Source organism: Lolium rigidum, chromosome 5 (assembly GCF_022539505.1).
Source record: "Lolium rigidum isolate FL_2022 chromosome 5, APGP_CSIRO_Lrig_0.1, whole genome shotgun sequence".
Classification (NCBI taxonomy): domain Eukaryota; kingdom Viridiplantae; phylum Streptophyta; class Magnoliopsida; order Poales; family Poaceae; genus Lolium; species Lolium rigidum.
Genome location: NC_061512.1, coordinates 99327357 through 99337827, shown reverse-complemented (window position 1 = coordinate 99337827; position 10471 = coordinate 99327357).

The following is a 10471-nucleotide window of genomic DNA, read 5'->3' as shown; positions in this document are numbered from 1 at the left end:
TTAGAGCATACTGAAACACAAGAATAACTGAGATCGGTTGATACCCTTTCATCCTTAATACTAAACGGGTGTACATAGCGTTGTGTAAAACTCGTATGATTCAACTAAATTATATAAATATATTGCATACGTATGGATACAAGTATGTACGTACATTGGCTCATCGGTGGCGGCTCTTCCTTGTGGTGACGGTCGTGGCCAACATGCGGGAGGCACGACTAGGAGGTGTTGGTCATCCACGAGGCATTGTGAGACGCCTTTGGCCGACACGAGCCTCGGCAATGCCTTGTAGGTTCGTGTCGGCAGGGTTGTCAACAGCTTGCAATGTGGACTGTGGAGGATGACACCATGCAGTCTGGACGGCGGCATGATGAATGGCTAGACAGTGGTGCAGGTTGGCTAGACTGTCCGATGTGTTGGGAACGGGATTAGCCAAACTGTCTTGCGGTGCCCAAGCCAAACTATTTTGTATCGCCGAATTGTTTTGTGGTGCCCGCACTAGACTGTCTTACGGTGCCCACGTCTGTTATCACCAGAATTTAACCGGATCAGAGGTGGGCCGCGATTGGAGATGGGCTTGAAGAATATACATAGAAGGAATACATGAATCGGCCTTGTATACAAAGTTTGGGCTAGTTTGCCCGTGTATCTGTACCATAGTAGGATATGTGTCGGTTAGATAGAGTTTGGGCTCGTGCCCGGTTGGGATTATTCCCACGTTAGAAAGTCTACGGACTATAAATATGTATCTAGGGTTTATGAAATAAACAACAATCACGTTCACCACAAAGCAATCTAGGCGCATCGCCAACTCCCCTTTCTCGAGGGTTTATTCCGGGTAAGCATCATGCTGCCTAGATCGCATCTTGCGATCTAGGCAGTACACGTTTATTCGTTGTTCATGCGTTGCTCGTACTGAAGCCTTTTTGATGGCGAGCAACGTAGTTATCATAGATGTTTTAGGGTTAGCATTGTTCTTCGTATCATATGCTATCGTCGTGCGACTCTTAGGCATCTAGCCGCCCTTACACCTATCTTGGGTGTAAGGGCGGCACCCCGCTTGATCATTGTCTAGTAGATCCGATCCGTTATGATTGCTCCTTGTTCTTCAAGGATTAGTTTAATATCTGCATAGTTAGGCCTTACAAACGGGTTGAAGGATCCAGTGGCGCGTAGGGTGTAGTTTGCTAGCCCTAGACAGGATGTTCCGAGGATCAACCTCGTGTTGGTTTTTAGGCCTTGTCTAGGATCGGTTTACGAACACCGTGCGTGGCCGCCAGGCTCAATCACGAGTAGGATGTTCCGATTATGCGGTGAAAACTCTAAATCGTAGTAGGTCGCTTTAGCTTTATTTTGATCAAGCAGGACCACCATCTGATCGTACACCTCGTACGCATCATGGGTGGATCGGCTCCTTGAGCCGATTCACAGGACAACCTCGAGAGCCGATCGAGGCTCGTATTTAATGTTTACGTGTATGCCATGCGGGAAACTAAGCGAGGCACATCCAACACCTTCCCGACCAGGTATAGGTCGGGTGGCACGCCCTTGCATCAGCATCGGACGTGCGTGCCGAAAGCTTTGCGGGCCGTCGCTCGGAGGGACCAGGGCCAGCCGCAGTCCCGGGAGCCTCCCGGCTCTACTCGTGCTGCCCGTCGCTGCCCGCCGGTGGGTTTCCGACCGCAACACATTCTCGGCACGCCCGGTGGGACAATCTTCGACATCAACCGCATCGCCATCTACATCCGAGATGGCGGAAGGCACTCCGATCAAGTACGAGGATCCGACCGACGAGCTCAGCGTAAGCATGACGAGATCAAAGCGGTCCTCGAAGCCGACCTCATCGGCTCTTTTCACGGAACCCGCTCACATGGCATCGGGTGGAAAGGGTTCTCACCGAAGGCGCGCTCGATGGAGTGGACCTGTCCACCCCGTCGAAGAATGCACCAGGTCGCCGCGTCAGGAGATTAACTTCATGGTGGCTCATTCGCTGCACCGCCATTCCGAGAGCCTCGGTGAACACTTTGGAGCGTGTCGCTCTTCGGGTGATCCAGAAATCATGAGCCATCATTACTCTCCGTCGGGACCAGCTCGGGGACTCACCAAGGAGAGATGCCACCCAGGTCCCGTCCACCGCTGCCGTTCGCGTTGGCAGCACCAGAAGTGTCGAGTTCATCGGCATACGTCGTCTACAAGATCGGTGGTGACCCTAGTGACTACCAATTCATGCATGAGGCGCCTAAGGAGATCCCCCACGGATACACGTGCACATACGTGCCAGACTGCAAGAATCGGGCACTCTCGAACCGAGCCGCAACAGCAGGGACTTCCGAACGGCAGGAGGAACTTCGGGAACAGATCTTGAGAAGCGGACGTGGCTAGCTAAGTATGCCACTCCGACAAACCTCCGCAGCTCAGCTCCTGCAGCTTGGCTCGGAGCTGGAAAAGCAAGCATGGCTGGCTAAGTATGCCACCCCGGCGAATCTTCGCAGTTCGACGCCCGCAGCCCATCACCGCGGATCAGATTTGTACAATCCTGAAAGACCAGTTCGGCATGATGCCGAAAAGGAGGACAATCGGCTATTCCAAGCCGTACCCCAACGAGTACGAGTTGATCCCGCTTCCACCCAAATATCGGCTCCCTGATCTCACCAAGTTTAATGGATCAGATGGTTCCAGCCTCCATCGAGCATGTGAGCCGATATTTGGCACGGATGGGCACGATCTCGGCATCGGACGAGCTGCGTGTGAGGTTCTTCGCACGGTCCCTCACAGGATCGGCTTTCGGGTGGTACACATCGCTGCCACCAGATTCAATCCGGACTTGGAAGCGGTTGGAAGAGCGGCTCCACGTGCGGTATCACTCGCAGGCTTCCGAGGCTGGCATTGCCGATCTAGCACAAGTACGACGAAGCGCGGGGAAACGGTGTCGAATACGTCCAGCCCTTCGAGACCGTTAGGAACCGATGCTATTCGGTTCATGTGACCGAAAAAGAAGCAGCCGAGTTGGCGGTGGTGGGTCTCTCATCATCGATCAAGGACGTGGCCTCCCAAGCGGACTACCCTTCACCGGCGCACATGGTGCTGAAGTCGCCGGCATATGAACAGCGCCACCCGGATGTTTACCAGGGATAAATTCAAGCGTGCGGTGGTCCCGGTTGAGGCGGATGAAGATGAAGGTGCTGCGGGAGATCAAGAGGTAGCAATGGCTGAATGGACTCAGGGGCAAGCCCCGTGTCCCGTAAATGGGTTAAGCCACAAGGTCCTCCAAAAGGGTTTGACTTCAACGTGACCAAAGCCGAGCAGATTTTCGACCTCTTACTCAAGGAGAAGCAGCCTAAAGTTACCCGAAGGCCACAAGATCCCCACGGTGCAGGAGCTGAACGGAAAGCCATACCGCAAGTGGCATAACACGTTCACCCACGCCACCAACGACCGCAGGGTGTGACGTCGGCGAGTCCAAATGGCGATAGAACAAGGGCGGCTAATTTTCAGCCGCACGCCATGAAGGTCGACACACACCCCTTCCCCGCCGTTAACATGGTGGAGTGCACTTACCATGGAGGGTGCCAGCCAGGATTCTCGTGCAATATCAACATGGTAGGACTTGGACACCACTCTGGTAAGGACGGAGATGAGGGCAGCTGCTCTCATAGCAAGGACACAGAGGAAGCCGCTCCACGCGATCGGCTCCGTCACGATGGCAAGCGCTACATCAAAGAGGGAGAAGTGAGGAACGTAAGATATCAGCGACCTCTCTCTGATCACCTCCTCAACAAGTATGTGAGTCAATATGACCAACGCCGGCGATACAACGATGATGAAAGAGATCATCTGGCTAGGGACGCCAGGAGACACCGTCGGCATGATCGCGACGAGGAGAGATATGAGCGCCACGCCAAGGAAAAGTCGAGAGAGCAAGACGACGTGGATAGGCACTGGGACTGCCCCTTCTTCAGACACTGCCGGGATTCAGGAATGAGCCGATTGCCTACAATCGGCAACTCGTCCGTAATGTAGACAAAAGAAGAAGGATGCAGCTAACGTGTCCGTGTTCAAACGTCTAGGGCCTCTCCCGCCTCGGAACAAGCACGCTGAGTCCGCTCGGGTAGAAGATCTCGAAGAGCTAGAGGACGATGATGAAGAAGAAGACAAGTATCATCGGCCAAGGTGGTGCCCTGATGGGCTCAGCCGTTCCCAAAAGCGAAGGGTTCATCGACTACGTGGTTTGGAGGAAGCTGAAAGGTTGTACCTGCACACGTTGAGGAAGGCGCGGCCTGATCTGGCCGCTAAAATTCAGCGAACCCTGGACGAAGAAGGTCGGCCACAAAGGAAAGAGTGGCGCCCCGACAAAAGAAAGCCGATGATGAGACATAGGCTAGCACAAACATGGTGTTCATCCTTCCAACGGAGTTTAGTGCTCCAGGATTAGACGAAGCACCTCGTGGCACAACTTGATCTGCGGCCCACGGCCGGTCATCTTTGAGAAGCCACGAGAAAGAAGCTACGAGCATCCGAAGGCTCAGTACTTGCGAGGTTACATCAATGGGCAGCCTCGTCAACAAGATGCTGGTGGACATCGGAGCGGCAATCAACATTATGCCATACTCCATGCTACGTCGGTTGGGACGCTCTAGCTCGGATCTGATCAAGACCAATGTGACACCGAGCGATTTCAACGGCCAAGCATCCGACGCACAAGGTGTTCCGAACGTGGATCCGACCGTAGGAAGGAAAACCGTCCCTACAACGTTCTTTATTGTCGACGACGAAGAGCACCTATGCTGTCCTACTAGGCGAGAGATTGGATCCACGCCAATCGTTGCATTCCATCCACGATGCACCAATGCCTAATACAGTGGGATGGAGATGAAGTAGAAGTCGTCCACGCAGATGATTCAGCCGAGATTTCAACGGGCCGGCATGAACGTTTGGGAGACATCGGGCCAAGAGCCACTCTCGGGCATCAATTTGGACGACCGCGAGCGCATCGACGTGACAAAGGATGGGGTTAGGCTGGTTTTATCCACCGGCCTGACCGTGTAACAAGAGCAACATCTATGGACAAACGTGGCGATGCCGATCCATGTGATCGGCCCCAAGGATCTATGGAGGAACATTGCAAAACCTTCATTGAGCAATTCAACATGGGGACCGATTCCAGCAATCGGCCAAAATTATCCTCACCATACATTCTGCCTGGGTTCAACGTCGATCTAATGGGCAATGGGTTTACGTCGGCTGATGAGCTGGAAGAAGTCAACACTGTTCCTAACCGAGCCGACGTTCACATATAGTGCCTTGGCTAACCACAGAGCCGATATCAGGGATACTTGCGGAATCGGCTCGGGGGGCACCTAATCAGATAAACATGTGCGATACATGTGCAGTGAAACATTGGGGGCCGATAGAAAAATCGGCCCGTAAAAAAAATTCTCATGATATACAGCCGATGCACAAACATCGACTTTAGAACTAAGGAACAAAGCCGATGCACAGCCATCGACTCTAGTACAAATTTCATGGGATCTACCAGTTGCGTGTTCAAGACACGAGGACCTCCAACTCTATGTCAGAGGAGTCCTTGTCAGAGGAGTTTTGGTTTCTAAAGCCGCTGGTGACCATCTGCAGTATCGGCTTTCAACGGAAGAGGGGTGATCGCCTCTGGCTGGCTCTGCATGGTAGCTTTCTCAGATATGATCGAGCTCAGGTCCATTTGTCTGAATTACGTGTCCTCATCACTGTTTTCGCCTCGACTGAGGCTCGGGGGCAGCTGGCCTGGTGGATGCTCTGTTTTTGGAAGCCGATTGTGTTGTCATCGGCTAGTCCTGCGTCGCAATCTTCTTCAAAGGTGGTGAACCATCAGAGCTCAAACTCATCGGTCGAAAAGATGAAGGATAGATCATGAGGGATTGATGCGCTGACATCGGCTTATTGAGCATTGACCAAGTTTACGATCACTCCGTAGTCGAAGAGATGAAGGACGGATTATGAGGGACCGATGCGTTGCCATCGGCTCATTAAGCATTGGCTAAGTGAAAATCGGCTAAATTAGCATGGAGGAAATTGGCAAAATCAAATTGGGGAAATTCTTCATTGATAAACGAGATTTCTTACATAAAGAGCTGATTGCTCTCAAAAGGAGGTACTAAGGGGATACATTGCCCCATCTACTACTACTGATCCTATGCTAAGGGTCCTATCTACGGGTCGTCGCTGCCCGTCGTCGCCGCCGTCGTCGCCGCCGTGTCGGCGCTACTCCCGGCGGGCTCGTCGTCGCTGCTCGTAGCGGCCGCCGGCAGGACCCTCGTTGTCCTCGTCCTCCTCGTCGCCGTCATCGTCGTCGCCGTCGAAGTCGCCGAGATTCCCCGGCCGTGGGCGTAGCGCTTGGCCGGCGGTTCGTCGGAGGAGGTGTCATCCTCCTCCTCCTCCTCCTCCTCCTCCTCGGAGAAGGTGAAGTCATCGCAGGAGAAGCGATCGTCATCGCTCTCCTCCTCCGTCTCCCCGTCGGCGAGGAAGCGGAGGTCACTTTCCCCATCGGTCGAGGACTTGTCGTCCTCTGACCAGATGGAGAAGTCGTGACTCGGCTCATCCCCGGCTTCGATGGCGCGGCGGATGTTGGCCGCGTGGGCCTCCTCCGGGTTCCACTCCGGCGTCGGCTCGCGGGAGGAGGAGGATTCGATGGAAAGACCCGATGAGGCGGAGGAAGAAGAAGACATGGTGGCGCAGGAGGGCTTTTGGAGTGCTAATGCGAAGAGGATGAAGAAGCAAACTGTTTGGAACGGTTAAATAAAAGGGGATATAGTGGAGATTCAATGCCACAGCAGTTTCCGAGGAAGTGGTGCCCAACAGAAGAAAAAAAATTGCCAGGTCACGCGGAGAAGTGGAGGAGGCAAGGCATCATGATGAAGGATACTGCGACGGTTCTGCTCTGCCACGACATGACCCGACGAAGAAAAAGCATAATGATTTTGGAAATGTCATTTCCAAAACCAGGGGGCATGTGTTATCACCAGAATTTGACTGGATCAGAGGTGGGCCGTGATTGGAGATGGGCTTGAAGAATATACATAGAAGGAATACATGAATCGGCCTTGTATACAAAGTTTGGGCTAGTTTGCATGTGTATCTGTACCATAGTAGGATACGTGTCGGTTAGATAGAGTTTGGGCTCGTGCCCGGTTGGGATTATTCCCACGTTAGAAAGTCTACGGACTATAAATATGTATCTAGGGTTTATGAAATAAACAACAATCACGTTCACCACAAACCAATCTAGGCGCATCGCCAACTCCCCGTCTCGAGGGTTTCTTCCGGTAAGCATCATGCTGCCTAGATCGCATCTTGCGATCTAGGCAGTACACGTTTATTCGTTGTTCATGCGTTGCTCGTACTGAAGCCTTTTTGATGGCGAGCAACGTAGTTATCATAGATGTTTTAGGGTTAGCATTGTTCTTCTGTAATATCCCAGGTTTAGAGGCTATAAAATGAGAGAACACCAAAGTGTGCATTGCATTCATGCATAGAAAATCCGGGGAATTTTCGCGCTTTCAAATAAAACTTACCACAGTAACTGAAGTTTCACTTGACTTGCTGGAACTGAAGTAGATCATCAAGTCAAGCGCTATAAACTTCACTGTGATCTTTGTTAAAACCTTGTTTTGGGTAGAGATGATTTGATCTATGGATTAGATCAAATGGAGTTATATTTACAACAACACATTCTTTAAGAATCAAACCCTAACTTATTAACACTTAAAAGTTAGCAACTGGCTTTGTGTGTAATTTAATTCACTTCTAAACTTATTACCAAATAAGGTTAACCACGGGGTCTAAAGTGCATAAAAGCCACACATTCTTATTTAAATCATAACTTATTAAGTATATGGAATATCATAAAACTAAATCCATTTACATTACGAATTATAGTTCAAACTATTTGAATAAAACTAACTATGAGTATTTTGAAACTCATATGATCATGCCTAGATGAATTCAAACACCAACTATCCAAACTTGAGAAATAACCCTCAACCTTAACCTTTTTACCAATATTATAATGTAAATCCAATCAAAGATGGTATGATGACTCATCCACAATAATAACACCATCCACAAGATATTTAGTAGCAAATGCCACTTGGCTATCCAAAAATAAATCATATGAGAGGATAATGATCTTGCCACATAGGATGAAAATATCTACATGACTTGCTTTCCAAGCTTTGCCACCTCATGCTCAAAGGATTGTTATGGATGAGGACATGACACCCAAGCACCTTACTCATCAAACCAACACAAGAGTCACCACCTATGTGTCATGATACTAGAGCTTGCCCAAGCCTATAAATAGAGCCACACCCTTCATCCATTTCACCATCTTGTAGCATGATACAAGGAATCAAAACACTTGAGACCTTCCATGAGAATTAGATAGGATCAAGATGAAGAAGCTAGGAGGTGGAGGCATACCACAAGATGCAGGTTTATCAGATTTCCTGAAGAACAAGCTACAGAAAATACCAAGGTAGAATTCCTAGGCAAACCATATATTTAGAGGATCATATCATCATCTCTTAAGTAGGACCTTAGGATATTCCAAGACATTGAGAAGTGAGAGAAGTTATAATACTAATCATATCCATGTCTATCCTAGAGAATATTAGAGTAGTATTAAATTCTACTTGTTCAAACCAACCTTTAATCGTGGAGGTGAGAGCCATGTCCCATTAGTAAAACATAACCAAAGCTTATGCCATATCCTAATTCTAGTTGTGTATCATATTGGTGATCACAACTTAAACCCTAACCTACATGTGAATTCCAACCCATGGATTACTTTGGATTATAATTATAACCCTGCCATGCCTCATGCCTATTTAATACTTCAACTAGTGAAGCATTACCAAAACCCTAAACCTTTTCACATAGGATCCAATCCACATAAAATATTAAGCCCTACCTTGTGTATCATGGATCACAAGTATAATCCAAGCTAGAAGTTGCTAAGCAAGATTAATAATTATAGAGTTTAATCAACCATTTTCTCAAACCTTAAGAACTATCATTCACATAAAATAATGAACCAATTCCATTTCCTTTACCATTTGCTAAACCCTAGCCATAATTAAAATATATAAACAATTCATATTACTAAGTACTAGTAAAACCTAATCATGAGTTTATCATGCAGAGGTTATAAATTTTCAAACCATTGGAATATATTTGGTTTCTAAATAAAAGTAATTGAGACAAACACTTAACCAATATAAACTTGAAATATTGAATACCTTTCACAACAACACAAATTTAATCAAATACTAAATGTTTGTTTAAACAACAACATTATACAGTAAGCATGAATATCAAATTGTTTTGATATTCAAATAATTTAGGACCTGCAAAATAAGACATAATTCAAATTTGAAAGCAAATAGGAAATTTAAATCAGAATATAAAAACAGAAAATAGAAAAGAAAACAGAAAATAGAGAGAGAGAGAGCCTTACCTGGCAGGCCACCGCAGCCCACGTTGCCAGCCCAGCCCATGAAGGAAGCCAGCCCAACCCGCCGTAACGCTTCGCGTTAAGGAAAGAAGGGAGGCGTCGTCGTCTTCCTCTCCGGGGACGACAGCGCAGAGAAGAGCCCTGGCCACGTCCTCGTCGCGGATAACCTCGGCCCGGACGTCGCCAAACCCTCCAGAACCGCACCCTGTCGATCTCGCATCCGTCTTATCTTCAGTGCGTTCCGATTCGTGCCCAAATCGTGCACCACACACACCTCCACATCCCGGCCGTCTCCGTCGCCATGCCACCGCTAGAGAGCTTCCCTAGCTCTATAAATACCCCTGTGGCATCACCGTGTAGTCCTTGTTCTTCGCCACCCTTCCAATCCCTCTCTAGTTCTCCCAAACTCTCAGCATCATCTCATCACTGCCGCCGGAGTCGAGGACGAATTCGACAAATGAGACCACCCCAAGCTCCGTGCAGTAGCTCGTTGGATGCGCCTGACGCCGTAGATCCTCCTGGCGGAAGGAATCGAGAAGGGGAGCTCGGAGCGACGCCAATTTCTGTGTTCCCTTTTCTCCGGCCATCGCCGGGAATGGCGAAATAGGGCCAGCTCTAGTCCACCATCGACACCATCGACCACTCCAATCGCTTCCTGGTGAGATTGCGCACCTCTAGCACCCTCCAATCCTTCTCGGCATCGCTTGTAGCTCGATTTCGAGATCATACCGGCGTGCACCGCCGCGGAGACACTCGCCGGAGCTAGCTCCGGTGACCTTTTCATGGCGGCGTCACCACTATCAGGCTCAGTATGGCGAGGCGGTTCGTTTGGAAATCTCCGCGCACTCGCGGGATGGCCAGAACGCCGACGCCGTCGTTCACCGGCGCGTCTCCGGCGTGACCGACGTGGCGGGTGGGGCCTCGTGGTGTAGTTGACTGGTCTTCGCCCTCGTGGCATTTGACCTG